Raw genomic sequence first — 22459 nt, forward strand, 5'->3', positions numbered from 1 at the left:
GTTTAGTGAAGAATGAAGAAACTGCTCCCACTGTCCAGCAGACTGGATGCATGCAAACCAAAACGACCCGGAGGCTAATGTGAACTTGTCACCCGGTGTCCACAGTGCCTCTCAGTCCTCAGGCTCTTCTGGCCAATTCTTAGAATGGGGATAGACAAATAGATTTTAGGGCATCTGTCCCTACCAGCAGGGTGACTGCCTAGAGCACTCCCTCACGCACAGTGGAGAGATGGTGTCTGCCATGGTGCAGAGAGGGCGGTTGGTAAATATGCCACTTTCTTGTCATGCCTGGTCCAGCAGAATCATGACCTATATTTCTTTTCAGGCCTTTGTCTATTGCTTAAATTCCATACCTACCTCAGCTTCTCATCTATAAAATTGAAGTGATAATAATAGTGCTTTCTTATGAGGTTGTTGTGAAGATGAAATGAATTTAATCTGAGAAAGGGTGCCTGGTTCAATGAGTCTCAATAGTAGCTAAAGTTAGTATTATCCTTATCTTTTCTATTATCCCATCTCTTCCCACAGCAGACAGGAAATGTTGACTATCTAGTAAGAACTCCCTTAATTTATTTCTCCTTGCCCCTCAAGTATCATATCTACTTCTCTCTGTATTTGCTGCCCTGTGTCTTACAAAAGTGTCACTCCCCTGCTCAAGGCTAATGCTCTCACCTATGCTCTGATGCCATCTCTTTTTCCTCCAGTTCTTCCTGCTCCTCTTCCTCTTTCTCTCCATCATCTCCATCAGCAGTGGCCTCACTGTCATCATCTCATTGCCATCATCCTACCTAGCTTCCTCCTTTTACTCTTTCTTCAGGCTGTCACCCCCATCAATACCTTCCTTCCTCTTTCCTGTCTCTTTGGCTGACTCTCTTACAGTTCCTTCTGTTCCCCATAAACATGCTCAATTGTATCCCATGCCTAGGAAACAGAGCATCTTCCTTCAACCTTCTTTCCTCCCTTTTCCAGAAACTACTGCTGTATTTCCCTTCAGGTCTTCACTACCGAAATTCTTCTTACTTTTATTTTTTTACTTTTGTAGAGACATGATCTCACTATGTTGCCCAGCCTGTTCCCTACTTCCTGACCTCAAGTGATCTTCCTGCCTCAGTCTTCCAAAGTGCTGGTGTTATAGGTATGAACCACCATGCCTGGCCCCAAATTATTATTATTATTATTATTATTATTATTATTATTATATTGATAGAGACAGAGTCTCACTCTGTCATCCAGGCAGGAGTGCAGTGGTGCGATCTTGGCTCGCTGCAACCTCCACCTCCCAGGTTCAAGCAGTTCTCCTGCCCCAGCCTCCCAAGTAGCTGGGACTACAGGCGCAAGCCACCATGACTGGCTAATTTCTTTTGTATTTTAGTAGAGACAGGGTTTCACCATTTTGCCCAGGCTGGTCTTGAACTCCTGAGCTCAGGCAATCCACTCACCTCGGCCTCCCAAAGTGCTAGGATTACAGGCGTGAGCCACCTCACCTGGCCTTTTTTTTTTTTTTTTTTTTTTGAAATGGAGTTTCACTCTTGTTGCCCAGACTGGAGTGCAATGGCATGATCTCGGCCTCGGCTCACTGCAACCTCCACCTTCCAGATTGAAACAATTATCCTGCCTCAGCCTCCCAAGTAGCTGGGATTACAGGCATGCACCACCATGCCTGACTAATTTTTGTATTTTTAGTAGAGATGGGATTTCACCCTGTTGGCCAGACTGGTCTCGAACTCCCGACCTCAGGTGATCCATCTGCCTCAGCCTCCCAAAGTGCTGGGATTACAGGTATGAGCCACCACGCCTGACCTTACAATTTTTTTTTTTTTTTTTTTTTTTTTTTTTTTGACGCGGAGTCTTGCTCTGTGCCCCAGGCTGGAGTGCAGTGGCGCGATCTCGGCTCACTGCAAGCTCCGCTCCCCCGGGTTCACGCCGTTCTCCTGCCTCAGCCTCCCGAGTAGCTGGGACTACAGGTGCCCGCCACCTCGCCCGGCTAATTTTCTTGTATTTTTAGTAGAGACGGGGTTTCACCGTGTTAGCCAGGATGGTCTCGATCTCCTGACCTCATGATCCGCCCGTCTCGGCCTCCCAAAGTGCTGGGATTACAGGCTTGAGCCACCGCGCCCGGCCTGACCTTACAATTATTAAAAGAGTAGTGTACACATACTACAACCACTTCTTCACCTCTCCTTCACCACTCAACTCTCTGCAATCTGGATTCCATCCTGACATTTCCTCATGTCTTATGGTCACGAATTTCATCTCTCTGCAGCATTTAGCAATAAACTTAGTAATAACAGCTAGTAATTATTGAGTGTGCACATTCTGCCAGACACTGTGCTAAGCACTTCACGTGCATTTTGGTTGATGCTTCCCAAGCTACAAATCAAACCCGATCTTTTTTCCAAGCTCTAGACTAGTATAGTGACAGGCACTACAAATCCATTCAGATGAAAACAGAGCTCATTAGCAAAATCCCACTGCTGGACGTCTCCTGCTTGCCCTTCTAGTTCCACTTCCACCCTTCCCCAACCTGCTCTGCGCTCCGAGAGGCTGACCTTTGTGAATGGCCTCTCTGGGCTCCCATGTCTCTAGCTGGTGTTTGGAGAACCCAGTGGAGAGTCCCAGCAGAAAGCTGGAAGGAGACAGAAGAGTGAGGTAAATGTATTGATTCCTCAGCCACCATCTGCTGTGGCTGTGTGGGCTGGCTGTGTCCACTTGGCTGTGTCCCTCTAGTGAAAGGCACAGCCAGTGTCATGCAGTCCTCATCGCACAGAGCTCCCTGGATTCCAGCAACTGCTCCCTTCTCTTTTCTCCTTCAGGAGTCATGGCTCCACTGCCAAAGCCACAGGGCCATACACTATGTCTCTGGTGCATCCCTCTACAGCTGCCCACACCTTTCAAGTAGCCTTTTTAATAAACTCTCCTCCTGTTACTTAATTGGAATGTGTCATCTTTTCTGACCAGAATAACGACTGACACATGCCCTCCCCATTCTCTATCTCATTTAACGGAGTTGCTCCAACGTCATATTCCTAAAACGGAAACCAAGATGACCCTAGACTTCTTCACCCTCACCCCTTACACCCCGTAAGTCCTGCCCATTTTCCTTCAGGAATGCGTCCCCAAACCCACTCTCTCTTCTGAACCCCTATTCTCATTTTGCTCACTGCCTCAGATTTCAGTTCTCCCTTCTCACTCCAGAAAGTTACAGTTCTAAAATGACAATTTGACCATTTCAATTGCTTATTACCTATCATCTCCATGGTCTGTAGAATGAAGAGACAAGTTACAACTTACGCAAGGGTTTGTATGAAGGCGAGTCTCTTTGAAATCTATAAACTAAGGACCACTGTGAAACAGAGAATTTCTACATAATTATGCATTTAACTTTACCTACATACCATTTTACCTGTATCAAAGCAATATACATGTGATTATGTTTCATTAAATGTCTTGACAGCATTGAGGAGTTATTTCATGCTTTAGCATAAGGTCTATGCAAATTTGATTTCTAATACCTCAGCCAAATAATAACTATAACAGCAACAATATAGATTATTTCATCTTTCCCGGGTCCGTGAGAGAAAATAAATAACAAATCTAAAACCTGGGGGAAATATCTGCATCCCATCCAACAAATAAAAACACTCCTGGCTGGGTGCAGTGGCTCACATCTGTAATCCCAGCACTTTGGGAGGCTGAGGCGAGCGGGTCACTTGAGGTCAGCAGTTTGAGACCAGCCTGGGCAACATGGTGAAACCTCATCTCTACTAAAAATACAAAATTAGGCGGGTATGGTGGTGGGTGCCTATAATCCCAGCTACTCAGGAGGCTGAGGCAGGAAAATCCCTTGAACTTGGGAGGCTGAGGCTGCAATGAGCTGAAATCACGCCACTGCACTTCAGCCTGGGCCACAAAGAGAGACTCCGTGGGGGAAAAAAACACCTAATTCTCTCGAGCCAACAAGTGACAATTGCCATAAAGCAATGCAGCAAAGGGTCCAACAATTCTATATAGTTTTTCTTCATGGGAATGTTTAATTTTGTGATAATTTTTGTGTAATACCCCTCCCCCAACACCACCGCCAGATGAATAACTGAAGCAGAAAAAAATAACCGCTGAGCGGGACTTATTTGCCAGCCGTCAGTGGGCCCTCCAGAGAGGGTGTGAGGCCATGCGATGCAGTGTCGCAGCGGGTCCAAACGACATCAGCCAATTAGAGAGCAGACTTCTGAGCCACTTTGTTCTCCGAAGAGCAAACAGAGCCGAATGTTTTAATTCCCTGGGAGCGAAAATCTTTCACTGGAGAGACTCGCATAATTTCTTATTTAGGAAAGGTTTAAAGAGATTTGTGCTGGAGTATTTAATCCAAAACCTTGGAACTGTCCCAGCAGTGGGTATAGATTAGGGAACAGTTGACTTCACACATTGATATTCAAAATAGAAAGGCGTTCTTAGTCAAACGTGGCAGGGAGATTGGGGAATGACAGCATCTAACACCAGCTGTGCGGGGACATAGATCTTGCTCTCTCACAACCTTCAGGAGCTCCTGTATCTATTGGCAAGCCAGCTCCCACTTAACAGAGGACTACCCTGAGCCTTTGGAAGCACAATACTTTGCAAAATTAACCCCACAGTCCTGCTTGCTCTCATGGAAATAGCTCTATTCTCTCTCTCTCTCTCTCTCTCTCTCTCTCTCTCTCTCTCTCTCTCTCTCTCTCTCCCCCCCTTCCTCCCTCACCCCTTCTCTCTCTCTCTCCTCTTCTTTCTGTCTCTCCTCTCTCCTGTCTCTTTCTTGCTCTCTTTCTCTCTTGCCTTTTCTATTCTATTTCACTGGGTTTTCATGCCACAGACTAGGAATAAGCATTTGGCAGTGAGCCCACAGTCATAAAATCCAAGGATTGTTTATTTACAAGAAAGCTGCAGTTAGGGTAGGTTCAATAGAAAGTTTCAGTTTAAAGTAAGCAAGAAACACTGGGCAATCCATCACCAAATTATATTTTCCATTGAGAGAACAGCATGTATCACTCTCTGCAAATAGCCACATCCTCACTCTCAGGGTTTGCCAAGTCAAATGCCCACCCAGTGAATGGTAGACAACCCTGAGATAAAGTGAATGCATAAATCAGATCCCTGGATTTTATAGACAACATGCAGAGAGCTGCAGGAGAGACCCATAGACCTTGGAAAGAAGGTAACCCCTGACATTCAGAGTTCTAAGAATTGACTCTTTTTTTTTTTTTTTTTTTTTTTTATGATTTTGTTTTAGACGGAGTCTGGCTCTATCACCCAGGCTGGAGTACAGTGGCGCGATCTCGGCTCACTGCCAGCTCCGCCTCCCAGGTTTACGCCGTTCTCCTACCTCAGCCTCCTGAGTAGCTGGGACTACAGGCGCCCACCACCACGCCCCGTTAGTTTTTTTTTTTTTTGTATTTTTAGTAGAGACAGGGTTTCACCATGTTAACTAGCATGGTCTCGAACTCCTGACCTCATGATCTGCCCACCTTGGCCTCCTAAAGTGCTGGGATTACAGACGTAAGTCACCGCACCCAGCCAGAATTGACTCTTAATGCTTACTGCTAGCCTCAAATAGAAGCCCAAGAGGCAGTGTGTAAGGTGTAGTTACAAGACTCAGGAAAACCCAAGTCCAGTCAGCAATGTGGTGCCAAGGTGGTAGGTCCGGAGAGTGGGAGATATGAAAAAAGACTGGCAATGTGCCCCAACAGAGAAACACCACATGAACAAAGAAGGGAACAGACAGCACAAACACGAGAAAGGAGACCCAAAGAGCAACAAGGTGTGGGTTAGTCCCAGAGAACAAGTCCTAGCTTCTGAGTTGGTAGACTAGTGAATGAAAACCCAGTTATAGAAACCCCTCGAAAGTAAAGGACCCCATAAATTCCTGTTGGAGCAGCCAATTAGCTCTGCCTCTTCTCTCTTTCTTCTCTCTCTCATCTCTGTGACAAGTTGATGGCTTCCATCTCATTGAATGCTTCTCTTTTTAACCCCCATCCACCCACCCACCCAATCCCAATCTACCTACCACATTATGTCATTCTAAATCCACATTATGTCACTCTGAAGGCACAACACACAAAGGAAATGATCATGGCCAAGTACTTGCAACAGAATAGAAGAGAAAGGCAGAGGCAAGGCCAAGGTCTAGACTCACCCTGGTGCTGGAGCAAAATGCACCACAATTATTAACAGAAGTAAATACAGGCATGGTTTATGATGGTTTTCTATATATTCCAAATATTACAGTGATACTTAGGAGGAAAAATGACAAGAACTAGAAGTATTAAAAGCAACAAGATAATAAAACAAGAGTCCAAGAAGCAGTTTAAAAAGGGATTGATGTGGGGAGATAGAGGAAGAAAAATTTTATGAGGAGACATAGGTAGAACCTAACAGAAAGGCATACCAATAGATATTCAGGCAAGTGCAAAATCCAAGTATTAACAGGCATTAGGCCTCTGCCAGTGGACTTGGGGTTGGACATAGCCATACCCCATGGAAAGAAAAATAGAAAAGGCAAAGCAAGAACCCGGTTCTAATCAGACATGAGGATACAAATCAGGTGTCCTTAAAAGGAAACAGAAGATGTTGAGACAAAATCATAGTAATGAGAATTAAGATATTCCAGAGACACAGGAGAGAAGAGACTGAAGTTTCAAAATGGAATGCCAGGTCCTAGTAAGATGAGTTGCAAGTGATGAAAGGGGGACAGTTTGCCTCAGGTATTTTGGTTATTTTTGTGCCAAAAATAATGAAACAATCTCAGTGGCATAGGAAGGTCAGTATGTATTTAGCTCACTCATCTGTGGATTGGTGGAGGGCCCCCTTATGTAGGCTGGTCTCAGCTGGGGGCTCTGTCAGTCTTGGTAAGCTCCCTCATGCAACTGAAGTTCATCTGCGTTTTGATGGACATAGGCTCAGCATGGCTGGTGTATGGGGCTGGTGTTACACTGCTCCACATACCTTCTATGCTCCTCCTGGGACCAGTGGGCTAGCCCAGTCATGTTCTTCTTATAGTGAAAGCAGAAGTGCCAAAAAGCAAGGCCAGTTGCCAACCTGCATTTTAAACTTTTGGTAGAGCAGGCCACTAACATTCCACTGGTCAAAGAAAATGACAACCAAGCCCAACATCAAAAAGTAAATGTGTACTCCACCCACAGAGGTGGCAGGAGGGTGGAAGGAATAAGAATTTCTGAACAACAATCCACTAGCCCTCTGGTTTAAAAACATAATAAACCCAAACGCTATGAGGAATAAAAGGAAGGGTGCAGAAGGAAAGAACAAGGCTACGTCTAATTCAATGGTACTTTTTGTCAGATAAGTCGCACATTTGCCAATCCCACCTCAAAGGCAACGGGAGACATAGTCCAGATGTTGATACTTGTCATTTTTCTTCCCACAGCTGAGACCCCATGACCTCCATCTGCATATTTAGCCTTGCCTAACAATCTTGCTGCAGTCAGGTAGCTTTTAAAAGTGAACCTCATTCTCACATCCTGAACGTCCATGGTCATCCTATGATGCATACTGTTCAGCTGTCGTCCTCTGAATAGTTGGCCCATTTCCCAGAAATGATTACTTTTTAAATGTGGAGTAGGGATACATTATTATTTAAAATCAATTAAAGGTCAAGTATGATTAGTAGCCAACATAAGGACTTGGGATCAAGATAACATAGTGATTGGTGCTAGAGAAATACTTCAAGACACTTGCTCAGCACGAAATACTTAATGGTGATGAAGTATAGAAATAGGAAAGCCAATGACTGCCCTACTAAAACTGAAACAAAAATCTCCATGGGCCAGAAGTAGAACAGAAGTCTAATTAATGAAGAGAAATGAAGTGGAGGACTGCTTTGGATCCAAAAGAAGGTAGCAGCCTCCAGGAGTTCAGCTTATGTGAGAGTAACGAGGATGAATGTTTCCGTAAGAACTGGGATAAGAGCCAGGCACACTATGTGAAGTCAGGGACTGGACTGGGGCACCCCACCATGCTTTAAAGGAGGTTGAAAAAACGTTGCAGGTGACATCCTCCTAATGCTGCTATTTCATGGAAACTAGGTTTGGTGCTATGAATGGAGATAAATACTCCAATGGCTCTGCAGTTGGATCTGTGATATCCTCAGTAACATAACTGGCCTTGAAGCCATTACAAAATCTGATTCTACACAATGGGCCTAGGGGTGGAGGTGGGAATCCTATAGGGCCTATAGAAATACAGCAGGATCATTAGACAAATAGGAAAGCATGAAAAAAAATGAAACCAAACTAAAATTAAACCACCCACTCAAAATGAGCTTTCAAAACAAAATTAAAGAGCTAAAAGGTTGTCTACAGAGGAGCAAAATCTGGTGTAAAATTTTGGATCCTGAGGAAGGAGGGGCAGGCACCCACAAGCAGAGTCAAGCACGATGTGTTGCAACATGGATGGGTTGAAGAGACTTGCACACAAGGAACAGCAGCAAAAATAACACCTGTGTAGGGAATGGAGTGGTGATGGTGATAGGAGATTAGTTACATAAAAAGAAATTAATCAACTAAGCAAATATACTGAGGACAATGAGAGCCAGGTTTCTCACTGTCAAAGAAGGAAGGAAATTATAAATGTGAAAAGAGAGAAATATGGAATTAACCCTGTAATGTTGAATTGGAATTAAAAGTATTGATGTAAACTCTTGTATGTATATAAACTCATATATGTATATACAAACAATTTGTATGTATGCCCAAATCTGGCACAATTTGAGCATCAAAAGAAATAATGGCATGACTAATTACAATCTATCGAATAAAATAAAAACCCGTGAGCCCATACTGATAAAAATAGATCATTGAATAAATTGAACATTTGATGAAGAATGTGATATTTACATCCTTTGAAAGTACCACCCTTCAAAATACTTATTAATTACAAATATTGAAAGGGTAACTTTTCCACTGAAACCACCTTAATTTACTAATTATAGTAAATATAATCAGTAATAGAACAAATCTGAATTGGGTGCCACCTGATAAGATACAATGAAATAAACACAGTGTCACTTTTGTCATATTCCTACCAAAAATGCATGACATGAGTCTTAGGAGGACATTTCCAATACATTCAAAGTTGTCAAGAAGCTAAATGCAAGGCATGACTACAGAATGGAATATTTTGTTAAAAGGAGTGTAACTGGGACAACTGATGAAACCATATGGGGTTTGATAATAAGACTGTCATAATGAATCAGTGTTAACTTCTTGATTTTTGTAATTCTTTGTGGTTACATAGGAAAACGTCCTTGTTTGTAGGAAATACACACTGCAATATTCAAGGATGATCATGTCTGTAACTTACTCCCAAAAGGTTCAGGAAAAAAAATCTTTGTACTGCACTTGCTTTCTCTACTTTAAGCCTACAATTATTTCAAGTTTTTTTTTAATTAATAAAAAACTAAGTAAATGAAAATTAGAGTTTATTCACGAAAAAGAAACAGAATTATACAACACATGAAGAAATTTAATATTTACAGAAAGTTAGCAAAATACGTCAAGATATAAATTCACTTCAGATGAAGCACATTTTAGAAGAGTCTGATAAAAATATTTAAATAATCATGTTTAAGATAAACTAGTTAAGAGGATTTGTTATACAACAATCTTCACTAATATTTGGTAAACAGGAAAAAATAACTAAATAACTCTGGACATTAAATAAGTGAATGATTTAAATTATTTTTTAAATAGGATATGAACAAAGATTAAGTTCATGATTTAAAAAGATATTAAAGAATTCCTCCAGAACAGGCACAGAAAAAGAGATTTTTAAAAATTCAACAGCATTTAGGAGGCATAGAGGATGAAAAATCTCAGAAGAAGAGAATGAAAAGAATAGCAGAGATTCAATAATTAAAGAGGTAAGAGCTGAGAATTTTCCAAAATTGAAGAAAGCCATAATCCCTCAGAACAGAAGTGCATTCTGACCACCAAGCAGGTGAATACACATTATGATTATTTATGGTGAAACTGAAAGGACATCAGTGATAAAGAGGAAATGTCATTGCTGATGGTAGGTGGGAAACTACCTATTAAGAAATTTAAACCCTGTTAAACTACTACCCAAAAATGAGGACAAAATAGGAAAATACTTTAGATATAAAAATTAAACTGTTGTATCACTCACAGAATTCACTTAAACAATTATTAAAGAAAATTCTGAACCTAATACTGTACAATACCTAGAAATTAATATTTTTAGTAGGTAAATTGAAAAAACTACTCAATGTAAAAAATGACAATAATACTTTTTGCATCAAAATAAAGAGGTTAACCTAGAACCCCAGGCAACAATAACAAGACAGTGGAGAAGGGTATTTAATGAGTAAAGTATGTTAAGATATCTGTTATGTTCAGAAACAGAATATTGTTAGAATAATTTATATTTAAGTACATAGATTTAAAATGTAAGAGTAGCCACTGAAATTATAGTAATAAATTTTAAAACAAAACAAAACAGAAAAGCAGCCTAGGCACGTGATAGTGAAACTGCTGAAAATCAAAGACAAAGAGTCAATCTTGAAAACATCCTACCTTGAATCCAAACATGTTACCTTGAACAAAGCACTAATAAGACTGATAGCGTTCTAAGGACCTTCTATTGTCATAAAAGTGGTGAAAGCACTAATTTCCATTATACTTTAATAAGTCAGGATTTCATGCTGTATTCTCAAGAGTAATGACAAAAAGTCTAGTAAATGGATTAAATATTCCAATAAAAAGACACAGCTTTTCAGACTAGAGTTTTAAAATCCAATTATGTGCTGCTTACAAGAAACACATCTTAAAAACAAAGATACAGAAAGATTGAAAGGAAAAGATGGAAAAAGATTTACCATGAAAATACTAACCCCAAGAGCCTGGCATAATTATACTAATAACAGACAAAGTAAACTTTAAGGTAGGAAATATGACTAGAGTTAAAGAAGGGAAAATAGTGATAGAAGATTCAGTCCGCCAGAAAGAGTTTACAATTGTAAATTTAAATGCTCCAATAACAAAGGCTAAAAACATATAAAGCAAAAACTAATCGTAACTACCACAGTAATTTTTAAAACTATATATTTCAAGCAAGTAGTGAAAAATCAAAGGAATTAACAGCAACAAAATCTGATCAATTAATTAAATGGAAAATTTTTTCAAACAACTCAGCTTTCCAAATTTCTTTTGCCTTTGGCAATTTCCTTTGTTATATTCCTGGCTTAGCAATCTTTAAAGTTATGTACGTGTGCTATCTTTAGTTGTATTTTAACAATAGGTGCTTTTAGGACATCTAGTTCACCATACTGCACAAAGCAGTGGCCTCTTTCACAGCAGTTGTCACTGTTAAAATTTTACATTCCTGTTGTGATTATTGGGTTAATATCTGTGTTTTCCACGATACTATACATCATTAGATTTGAGGATTATGTCAGCTTTTACTCATTGGTATCCGTGCCTAGCACAGTCATCATCAATTAATATGAAAAATTTGATCTTTGCTTAGAGAAGTTTAACAGAAAAGGAAGTTATTAAACAAATAATAATATGCAATCAAAAAAATCTACATGTGTTAAGTGGTAGGAAGATGTACAGGTTACTAAGGAGTAAGTAACAGGAAAGTTGACCTAGCCTGGAAGGTCAAAATGAGATGGTGCTAAATAGAGGTTGCTACCAAGTGCTCAACTCATGCATAAAGAGGCTGAGTTCTCCTAAGGATATCCCTAGCACAGGTCACCCTCACTGGATGAAGCTTCCATTATCCTGCCAAGATGGGCTCTCATTGCCTCAAGCCTGATGACAGCAAACATCCAGTACCAATAGGACTGACCCATTCCACAGACCATGTGTTCAGGGGTCAGCCATGACTAGCCAAGACTGACCTAACTATGTTAGCAGCCTACCCCTGGGAGCACTTACCCCTGGGAACACCCAGTCTATAAGTCCAGAGGGAAGATGTGAGCAAGTAGATCATTTTGCTTCATAAATCTCACTTGGCAACATCATCAGTGGATTTCACAAATTTGAATTCTCGGTTGGGTAGTAGGAAAACATAGTAGAGAATGAGAATGTGATCTTAAATTACTATTTCAAGGTGGACCATCAGTTATAGAAGGAAGGTAGAAAACACATGGATGGATGGATGGATGGATGGACAGATGGATGGATGGACGGATAGATTGGATGGATGGATGGATGGATTAAATAGATGAATGGAAGGAAAATGTTTACAGATAAAATAAAACAATTTCCACATAACACATGATCCATTTAAGACTGTATGAACGGGAGGTTTGCAAGACATGTAATGTAAATTGAGGATTCAGGAGCTTAGAATCTAAGAATAAAAAGTTTGGCCAAAAAGTTACACTACCATTGCTTGCCTGTGCTGCAGAACCATTTATACTGAGCAGTTTATTGATTTGGTAATCGTTTCTCCAAGCATGAAGGTAAAATGATCTCTAGGAACCCTTCGCTGACGTGTACAAGAAGGACATCTGTGTTTCCTTTTATTTAGAGTGGACCAGGGAAAAATCAGAAGAATTTTCTTCAGATAGTCTTACAACGTGAAAACTGGGGGATCAGGTAACAGATAGGAAGCATGACTCATGACTTGTGTGCGTGTGAAGTGGAATTCAGTGTGTGGCACCAGCCGTCTCTCTACATGATGAAATAGCATGAATACTTAACTCCTTCTTATGTAGCAGAGACATTTTTCACATGTGCTGCAGCACAGGAATGGGGAGGAGTAATACCTCTAAAATCACTTGGGGATTGAGGGTACATCAGATGTCTGTGTGTGGACAGTACTTCGAAGTGTAAAGTTCAGCAATGGGATAAATCCATCAGAACAAGTTCAGTAACTACCATAGCCTATTTACCCAAGCTCAAATTATTTTGACACCTTTGTGAAATATTCTGGTACATATGAAGGTTACATAGGTAGACACATGTCACAGGAGTTTGCTGCACATAGTATTTCATCATCGAAGTATTAAGCCCAGTAGCCAACAGTTATCTTTTCTGCTCTTCACCCTCCTCCCACTTCCTCCCTCAAGTAGAGCCCAGTTTCTGTTGTTTCCTTCTTTGTCTTCATAAGGTTCTTATCATTTAGCTCCCATTTATCAGTGAGAACATGCAGTATTTGGTTTTCTGCTCCTGCATTAGTTGGCTCAGGATAATGGCCTCCAGTTCCATCCATGTTCCTCTAAAAGACACAATCTTTTTCTTTTTTATGGCTGCATACTATTCCATGGTGTCTATGTACCACATTTTCTTTACCCAATCTGACATTGATGGGCATTTAGGTTGATTCCATGTCTTTGCTATTGTGAATAGTGCTGCAGTGAACGTTCATGTGCATTTGTCTTTATGGCAGAATGATTTATATTCCTCTGGGTATATGCCCATAATGAGATTGCTGGAAAGAAATGTAATCCGTGGCTCTTTCCTCCTCCCACCCATCCTCCCTCACTAATGTAGGATGATAGCCCCTAGAAAAGTCTACCCTTCACCCCCACAAACATTATAAATACATTTGCACACCCAGATATGCCCAATTAATTTTGGAAGAAACCAGGAGAGCTCTCACAAGTACTTACCAAAAAATCCAACATGTTACCAAGTGTCATCTGCAATTGTATTCTTCCTCTCCTATGACAGCCTTCTCTGCTGACTATCCCTGGAATGCATCCAGCACCTATGAAGAAGGGCCCTCTCTCCCCCAATACCCTCTGCACTCTCATATCTGTTCAAGGCCCCAATGTCTTGCAGAGTATTTACTGAGCCATCACTTTCAATATAGATGGGTCTCTGCTTTCTACCATAGCACTGAGACATGAATCCAGTTGAGACTGGGCTGGCAGAAAAATCCAAGTAAAAATACAGCAGGCTTGACTCAGAATGGCTCTTCCTCACTGATGACTCAGTTTTTGTTACTTGGCCAAGGTTATTCTCTTTCTTTAAATCTGATTATCTTCCATTAGGGTGAATTATATCCTAGGGGTGGGGGACTCCTCACTCCCTCAAACACATCATCTCCTGGCAGGTCCACCCCACAGTTCCCCAGGCACACCAAGGCAGGTCTGAACACCAGGGATGGGCCCAACTGAGGCTCCGTGTGGGATCCCTGCTATCATCATCAACAACAACCCTTGTTTTAAAATTAGGCCAAAAAAATATTTTAATGAATTGTTTAGGGTTGCAATATGAATCCTGACGGTATTTAAAATACCTCTTGTGGGAAGAACAAATGTTTCTAAAACCAAAATAGACAAATTGCACTGGCCTACTTTACAACAAGTCCTAACAAGGCACCAACAATAAAAACTTCCCATTTTCTTTTGGTCTTAACCAGACTAGGAAAGCGCTGTGCTTTGGTTTGCAATTTTCCACTGGTCAAAAGAGAGCACTTTCTTGAATCACAGCCTACAGACATAGGCACTCTATGACAGTTTCAAACTCTGGGGGTTTTTGCCTCAAAAGAAGGGCCACAAATAATCTTTCTGCCCATTGCTAGTAAATTTATCATTTGAAAGAAATGTATCTTCGTGGACAGGAGCAATGACTTCTCTAATGAAAAGCACATTTCTATACATGTTCCTAACAAGATCTCATGGAAGGCCCATGAACGTTGAAGCAGATGAAGCCTGCACAGCTTTCAAAACTAACTGCTTCCAGGTGCCCAATGAATACAACTTGAGCTCAGCTACAGTTATTTTCAACCTAGTGCCTAAGCGTCTTTGTACTTGCAAGTGTAAAGTTTCCCTCATTCTCCTTTTTATGGCCACAGGTTTCTGGGTTGCATAACACCCCATAAGAGAGCACCAAAGGGCTTAGTTTTATTGTTTGGTTGTGTTTTATTGACTACATGTTTTATTCAGCTAATGTGTGCCGGAGAGGCAGGCAATACAGCCCAATTATATCACTCATGCTCTTCCTCTCCTCCAAGTGCCCAGCGACCTAGCATACTTTTATTGCATCCACATGCAGATGTTAAAAAAAAGAAGAAAGGAACGAAGGAGGACTGGTTAAAGTGTTAAAGCTGGAACCACTCCTTTCCCAAGTGATCCTTGAAGGCCAAGAGCCTTCCAAAGAATGGCAATTTGTTCCTGCTTGCGGTCATGGAGTCAGTCACCAGATCTCGTCTTGGGAAAAGAATGCTGTTGCTCTTTGGAGAAAGGCCAGAGGAAACTTTCTCCCCATTGGGAGGATTTGGCACTCCAGGATTGTGCCAGGAGTGCCCAACGATGCCTGAGTCTTTCTGCCTGCCTTGCAAGTTCGATGGCATTTCAGTAAAGATAGAGGAGTTCACTCACACCCACTTAGATTTTGCAGTTATTAATTTGTATAATGCTTTAAAATAATTCATAGGAAACTGTATAACCAAAGGTTTATTTTTTTGGAAGACAAAGAAAACAATTTTATGACTGAATAAGCATTAAACCAGAAAGCGATGTGCATCACAGGCAATCCACTACAAAGACAGAATCTTACTCCCTTGTACAGCTGAGTGACTTCAGCTCATCACATTAGTTAGGTTTTGCAATTTGGAGTCAGGTGACAAGTCAGGCCCTTGTCCTCCCAGGAAACTGAATGGGTGGGCCATATGTCCCTTGATAATTGCATTTCAAAGAGACGGCTCCCAGGAAACATTCCTGACTTGAGATTGGTCATACGTTTATTTACCCATTAAAAAAACTCGCATATATTTGAAAAGGAGGGAGAATAAAATTCTGAAATAGAAAGGGGGTGATATGGAGGGGACTCTTAATTTCCACAAGGAGAATAAAGCCCAATATTTAATTTGTATTTGCCCTTCTATCTACATCACCTTTCCCACGTGCTAGTCCCATACGTAGGTTCCTGTCCATTCCCAAGGCCCTGCTTCCCTGTCTTCCTCAGCCAGGGTCTTCCAAGGCTGTGTGGCTATGCTGGGAAGACCCTGCATCCCCGCTGTACTCAAATATATCCCCTCTTACCTGTACAGCCATCATAGGGGAAAGCTCTATCACTTCAGGGCTCAGCACACTTCTCCCAGCCGGGCTGCCAGGGCTCTGTCCTGTTCCATGCCCTTTTCGCTGTGGGACCCGGGGGAGATTACACTAAATCACTAAAGGGGTATCCAAGGGCAGTGGAGTGACTTCACTGAGTGGACACACAGAAGCCTCAGGATGCCTCTAACCCTCCCTGCCCTCTCAACTTAACCAAGGCTTTAGAATCAGAGAGGGTGGGATTCAAATCCCAGTTCTGTCACTTCCCAGTTCTGCTATCTTGAACAAATGGCCTAAGCTCTAAGCTTCAGTTTCCTCATCTATAAAATGGGAATCATGTAACTTGCCTCAGGGTTGCTGTGAATATTTAATAAGATACTTACAAAGCACATAGTATATCACCTGAATTCACACCACTTGGTAGCATATTATACTTTTTACATCTTTGTAAACAGATGCATTCAATTTTTATTCTTTGCTTGTCATCACTTGTTCTATTGAAAGTATATCTGTGATTTTACACCCTCCTGTTAACATTGTTTTCATTGCATCATCATGTTCTACTTTTAGCCATTTCATCATTGCTAAATATCTAAGATTTCACTAATATCCATGTAAACAATGCTATAAAATACATGTTTGTGCATAAATTTATCAGCTTTAATTATTATACCCTTAAAATAGATTAACAGATGAGAACTTACAGGATCAAAAGATATGAATATCTTTAAGATTCAATATATATCACAAAAATATTTTCCAAGAAGATTCTCCTTACATTTTACAACAATGCTAGCATCTCCTATCAGCCATCAGAAAAGGGAAGAAATATCCCAAATTTGACTTCTTTTTTTTTTTGAAAGATTTGTGTTTGGACATTAGGTTCACATTCCCTTCTACATAGCAAGAAGAACAGAAAATAGTTGTAACTATGCAGCTAATAAAACTTATCCATAAGATTGAAAGAAAAGTAAAACCAAGCTGTCTGAATATTTTCTTAATTCTCTGCATTACATTTCCAAACGTAATCTCAAGAGCACAGAATTATCGTTTCTATATTTTAAGGTCCAAATGTTTTCATACTAAAGTAAAAAGAGTTCCAAGTTCAGGCATCCAGCAACCTGATGGAGTCTTTAGTACTCAGCAGGTAGAAGAACATGGGTGCCCGATGAATTTGAAGGTTGCATAGGAAATGGGGTTTCCAATATGACCATTGATGTAAGGTTATTATCACAGTGGAAGAGAGTTTACAAATGATCCATCTCAACATTTTTGTAAGTAAGTAAACTGAAACCAAGAGAATGCAAGGGATTTGCCCAGTTACAGGATTTGCCTAGTAAGTGACAGAACAAGGACCATACCACAAGCAGTGCTTGCCCAGACTGTCTTCCTCTACATGGCAGCATCTAGGCCACCCTAGATGATGATCACCACCACTTTCTGATGACGATCATGCATCCCTAGAGATGGCCCGGTTCTCAGATCTGGTATCCACCTAATGAAGATATCCTGATGGGAACTGAGAAATAAGCCCTGATGAGGAAAAGCAGTAAACCATTAACTGATGTATCTATGTATTAGGATAATATACTATTGGACTCTACTTTATCAGTGGGAGGCAGACAAATCCCTATATGCTTGCCATTGTTTACTGCCTTGTTTAATTATATCAGATACAAGACTATTTCTTTTCTTCTTCTTCTTCTTTTTGTTTTTTTTTTTTTTTTTTTTTTTGAGACAGAGTCTCGCTCTGTTACCCAGGCTGGAGTGCAGTGGCCTGATCTTGGCTCACTGCAAGCTCCGCCTCCCGGGTTCACGCCATTCTCCTGCCTCAGCCTCCTGAGTAGCTGGAACTACAGGTGCCTGCCACCACGCCCGGCTGATTTTTTTGTATTTTTAGTAGAGACCGGGTTTCGCCGTGTTAGCCAGGATGGTCTCGATCTCCTGACCTCGTGATCCACCCGACAAGGCTATTTTTTATGTGACTTGATGAATCAGTAAGCAGTAATTGTCCCAGGGGGTCGCATTTTCTTTCTTTTCTCTCCACTCGTCTCATCTTACAACAAAAATTATTTAGTTTGTCCATGAGCTCAATACCATACAGACGCCTTTGAGTTTTCCAAAAATATGCATCATTTGATACGTTTGCCTTCCATATATTGTTTCAATTCAAAAGATAGTAAGTCATTGTAGGTGATCTGGAAATAAATATAAACAAGCTTCATATCACTTTAAAATGAATTTTTATTTCAGACCCAATATTATGAGTAAATGTACCTTTCATCTGTTTAAGATTTTATAGGTTATAAAAAAAAAATATATATATATATATATATATATATATATATATATATATATATAGTTGACCCTTGAACAAAGCGGAGATTGGAGACACCAACTCCCCGCTCCCCATTCAGTCAAAAATCCACTTACAACTTTTGACTCCCCAGAAACTTAACTATTAATAGCCTACCATTGAATGGAAGCCTTAATCAGTAACATAAACAGTCGATTATTTCATAAGTCATTTGTATTATATACTGTATTCTTAAAGTAAGGTAAGCTAGAGGAAAGAAAATGTTATTAAGAAAATCATAAGGAAGAGAAAATACATTTACTATTTATTAAGTGGAAGTATCAGAGAAGACTGAGTAGAAGCCATAACTTTCATGACTACCAGCTGCTAATAAGCCCCCACACCACACTGACCTGTGGGAGCTAGAACTCCCATCCTGCCCATTAAGAGACAGGAAACCTCTCCCCCTCTTCAGGTATCAACAGAACTGAGTGGGGAAACTTGACTTCTACCTTGCCTGGCCATAACAAGGAGCATCCATCCCTCTTCTTCCCCTGCTACAGTGATATATACAATACATAATATATGTGAAAGTGAAAGGATTCCAGTTTTATAGTGTTTTCCCACAGAGATCATTTATCAGTAATCATTAATCATCACCCAACTGCGAGGTAATGATTCATTTTCTTATTATTTTCCACAAAGGACTGGGGCCAAATACACAAGTTTACATAACAAACACCAGAAGGACCAGAGAAGAAGATACACAGAAAAGCTAACTTTAGTTTGTTGATTTAAAATAAAATGGCAGGTTGTAAAAATATTTTGCAAGTACGTTTGTGGAAGACAGCATGGATTTATTATCCCCAAACCTTGTTTTGGGGATAATACATACATATATATAAAATTACATACATATATATGTAAAAAGACTGACAAAATAGGCTTACATAAGATCTGGGGTCTTGTAACATAATATTAAAATGTCCAGAATTCAACCAAAAATCACTTATCATACCAAGAACCAGTAATATCTCAAAATGAATGAAAAAAAAAATCAATAGATGCCAACATTGAGATGAAAGAGATGTGAGCAATATCTGACAAAGATTTTAAAGCACAATAAAAATGCTTCAGCGAGCACTTATAAACAAGTTATAGACATGCTTGAAACATGAAAAATAGAAAGCCCCAGCTAAGAAATAGAAGGTCTCGGCAAAACACATCTCATTGGCCAGAATTGGGATAGTTCTGGTCAATGAGATGTGTTCTGCTAAGATGATTACTAACTGTAAGGGGTTAGTTCTCCCTTGGAGTTAGTAACCATCCCTAACTACAAGGGAGTCTGAGAAAATGCCTTAGCTTCCTAGCGTCTTGAGTAGAGGAAAATGAGGCAAAACAAGGTTTGGGGATAATAAATCCATGCTGTCTTCCACAAACGTACTTGTAAAATATTTTTACAACCTGCCATTTTAGTTTAAATCAACAAACTAAAGTTAGCTTTTCTGTGTATCTTCTTCTCCGGTCCTTCTGGTGTTTGTTATGTAAACTTGTGTATTTGGCCCCAATCTTTTGTGGAAAATAATAAGAAAATGAATCATTATCTCACAGTTGGGTGATGATTAATGATTATTGATAAATGATCTCCATGGGAAAATACTATAAAGACTGGAATCCTTTCACTGTCACATTGGTATTTTAATTACTGATTTTAAATAAGCTATTAAAAGGTTAATATTTCAGAGGAAATATACAGATGTTTTTTGAAACTGTCATACCAAAGGCTGTGTGTTTGCTATGACAGCAGAGGCCATAACAAACCTTTTTTTAAAGTGGCTATGAAACACATCCACTCAAACAAATTAATGTTCCCCCGACTCTCTCCTATTGCCAGAATAACATCACAAGTCAATTTGGATGGAGAGGCACTTTACCACTTTATAACAGATGAGCACAGGCACCTTATGAAAAAAATAAAAATAAAAAGTGGGTCTGCATCACTATTATTTACCAAAGGGGAAAGGGATGAATGGAGAGTGGAAAAACACCTGGATATTTCTAAGAACAGAAGAAGCCCCCAAGGTTCCAAACTGAAGCCCTTGTTTCATGGTGTGCAGCTCAGAAAGAGAAGGCTGCTAATTTTTCTTTTTCACAAATTAATAAGAATACAGAATGTAGTGAAAATATTTTGCTGATTATATATCTTATGAGGTTGTGTGTTAATGCACTTTCCAAAAGTTTCATTTGAGAAAAAATGTATTTATAATATGTGGTGCTTCGAATACAAGTTGCAAGAGAATGAGGTGCTGCTGAGGGAGAGGTTAGTAATGATGGGAAATCAGGCCAGGGGTTTTTTGTGGAGAAAAATAAAATAAAACTAGAAGAACAGGCAGGTGGAAAGAAACTTTTCTAGAAGGGGAAGTAACAGGATAAGGGTGACTGTGCTCAGAATCACCCCACACTGGCCTCCCAGGGTGTTTTCTTTGCCAGGTGGGTGAGAAAGGCCAGGGCTGTGAGAAAATGTGTCCTCCCCTTGGATAGTCTCCTCACCGCTAAGGAGAGCTGGAGGCCTGCTTCAGGTTATATCTCTTTGAGTGCAAGTTACAGAAACAGCCTCCAGCTATCAAAGCACTAATAAGAATTGAGTTGGAAGGGCCTCCTCTCAATAAATCAGCACCACACATCTTCCTTCAAGGTTTAAATGCCCGGGAGAGAGCACCTGATCAGAGTCCTGTGGGCCAGATGCCCACCAGCTGGCCAAGGACTTGATTAAGACTAGAAAAATTGTGGCAGTGACAATGGCCAAAGATGGAGTCATTAATGCCCAATAAGCCAAAAAAACAAAGATGTCCAGTATGCTAGTAGAAGTCTCAGAGGAGTGGGCTAATTATGGGAAGGTCAAATCAGAGAGTTTGGAGTTTAAGACGAATTGGTCAAGTTATTTTCAGTCAATGGGTTAAAAATGGAAATTAGAAGAAGCAGGCAGTGAATACCATCAGGAAAGAGGAGAAAGTAGGTTTCCTGTGGTCTTATTCTTAGCACATGTGTCAGGCACTGTGCCTTGAATTTTCTGGGCATTACCTCTTCCATCCTTACAACAACCCCATCAAGGAAGTACTAATATTTATCCCTATTTTACAGATAAAGAAAGTAAGCTTCGAAGCACTTAAGGGATTTTCTTAAAAATCACATAATGAGGGCCGGGTGTGGTGGCTCACACCTGTGATGCCAGCACTTTGGGAAGCTGAGGCAGGAGGCTTGATTAAGCTCAGGAGTTCAAGACCAGCCTGGGTAACATGGTGAGATCCCCATCTCTATAAAAAATAATTTAAAAATTAGCCAGGCATGGTGGTGGCAGGTGCCTGTAATCCCAGCCACCCGGGAGGCTGAGGCAGGAGAATCACTGGAACCTGGGAGTTGGAGGCTGCAGTGAGTTGAGATTGCACCACTGCACTCCAGCCTAGGTGACAAAGTGAAGCTCCATCTCAAAAAAAAAAAAAAAAAGCCAGGCATGGTGGCATGCATCTGTGGTCCCACTACTCAGGAGGCTGAGGCAGGAGGATGGCTTGAGCCCAGGAGGTCAAGGCTGCAGTGAACCATGACCACATCACCACACTCCAGTCTGAACAACAGAGCAAGACCCTATCTTAAAAAATAAAAAAGTCACACAACAAGTAAGGAGATGAGGGAAGAAGTTGGGGGTCCGGGAGAGCTGACCCTCTTAAGAGTCACAGAGTTAACAAGTAACAAAGCAAATGCACAGACCCGTGTAACCCCATCCCGCCACCTTCCTTGGCTATCTCTCACAGACCCAGCCCTAAGCCACTGGAGTTCTGTGTAAGATTTTTTTCTTTGAAGACAGAATTGGCTCTGTTGCTAAATATACAACAAACAAACAAATATTTATAAAACCTCTGACAGGTTTTAGACACTTCTAGATTCCAGCCCCTAAAGGGATGGCAGGCATCATGTAGGGATTCTATAATGTATTGCTGAAATGTATGGGCAGAAGCATTCTTTGACAAGAACTACAGTAACAGAAAATGACTTTAACAAGTATTTTATGCTACAGTGGCAGGGGGGATGGAATCTGTATTTGGTTAAATGTCCATGTTAATTACTCACAATTTGCCTGTTGCTAAGTA

Source organism: Macaca thibetana, chromosome 7, assembly GCF_024542745.1.
Source record: "Macaca thibetana thibetana isolate TM-01 chromosome 7, ASM2454274v1, whole genome shotgun sequence".
Classification (NCBI taxonomy): domain Eukaryota; kingdom Metazoa; phylum Chordata; class Mammalia; order Primates; family Cercopithecidae; genus Macaca; species Macaca thibetana.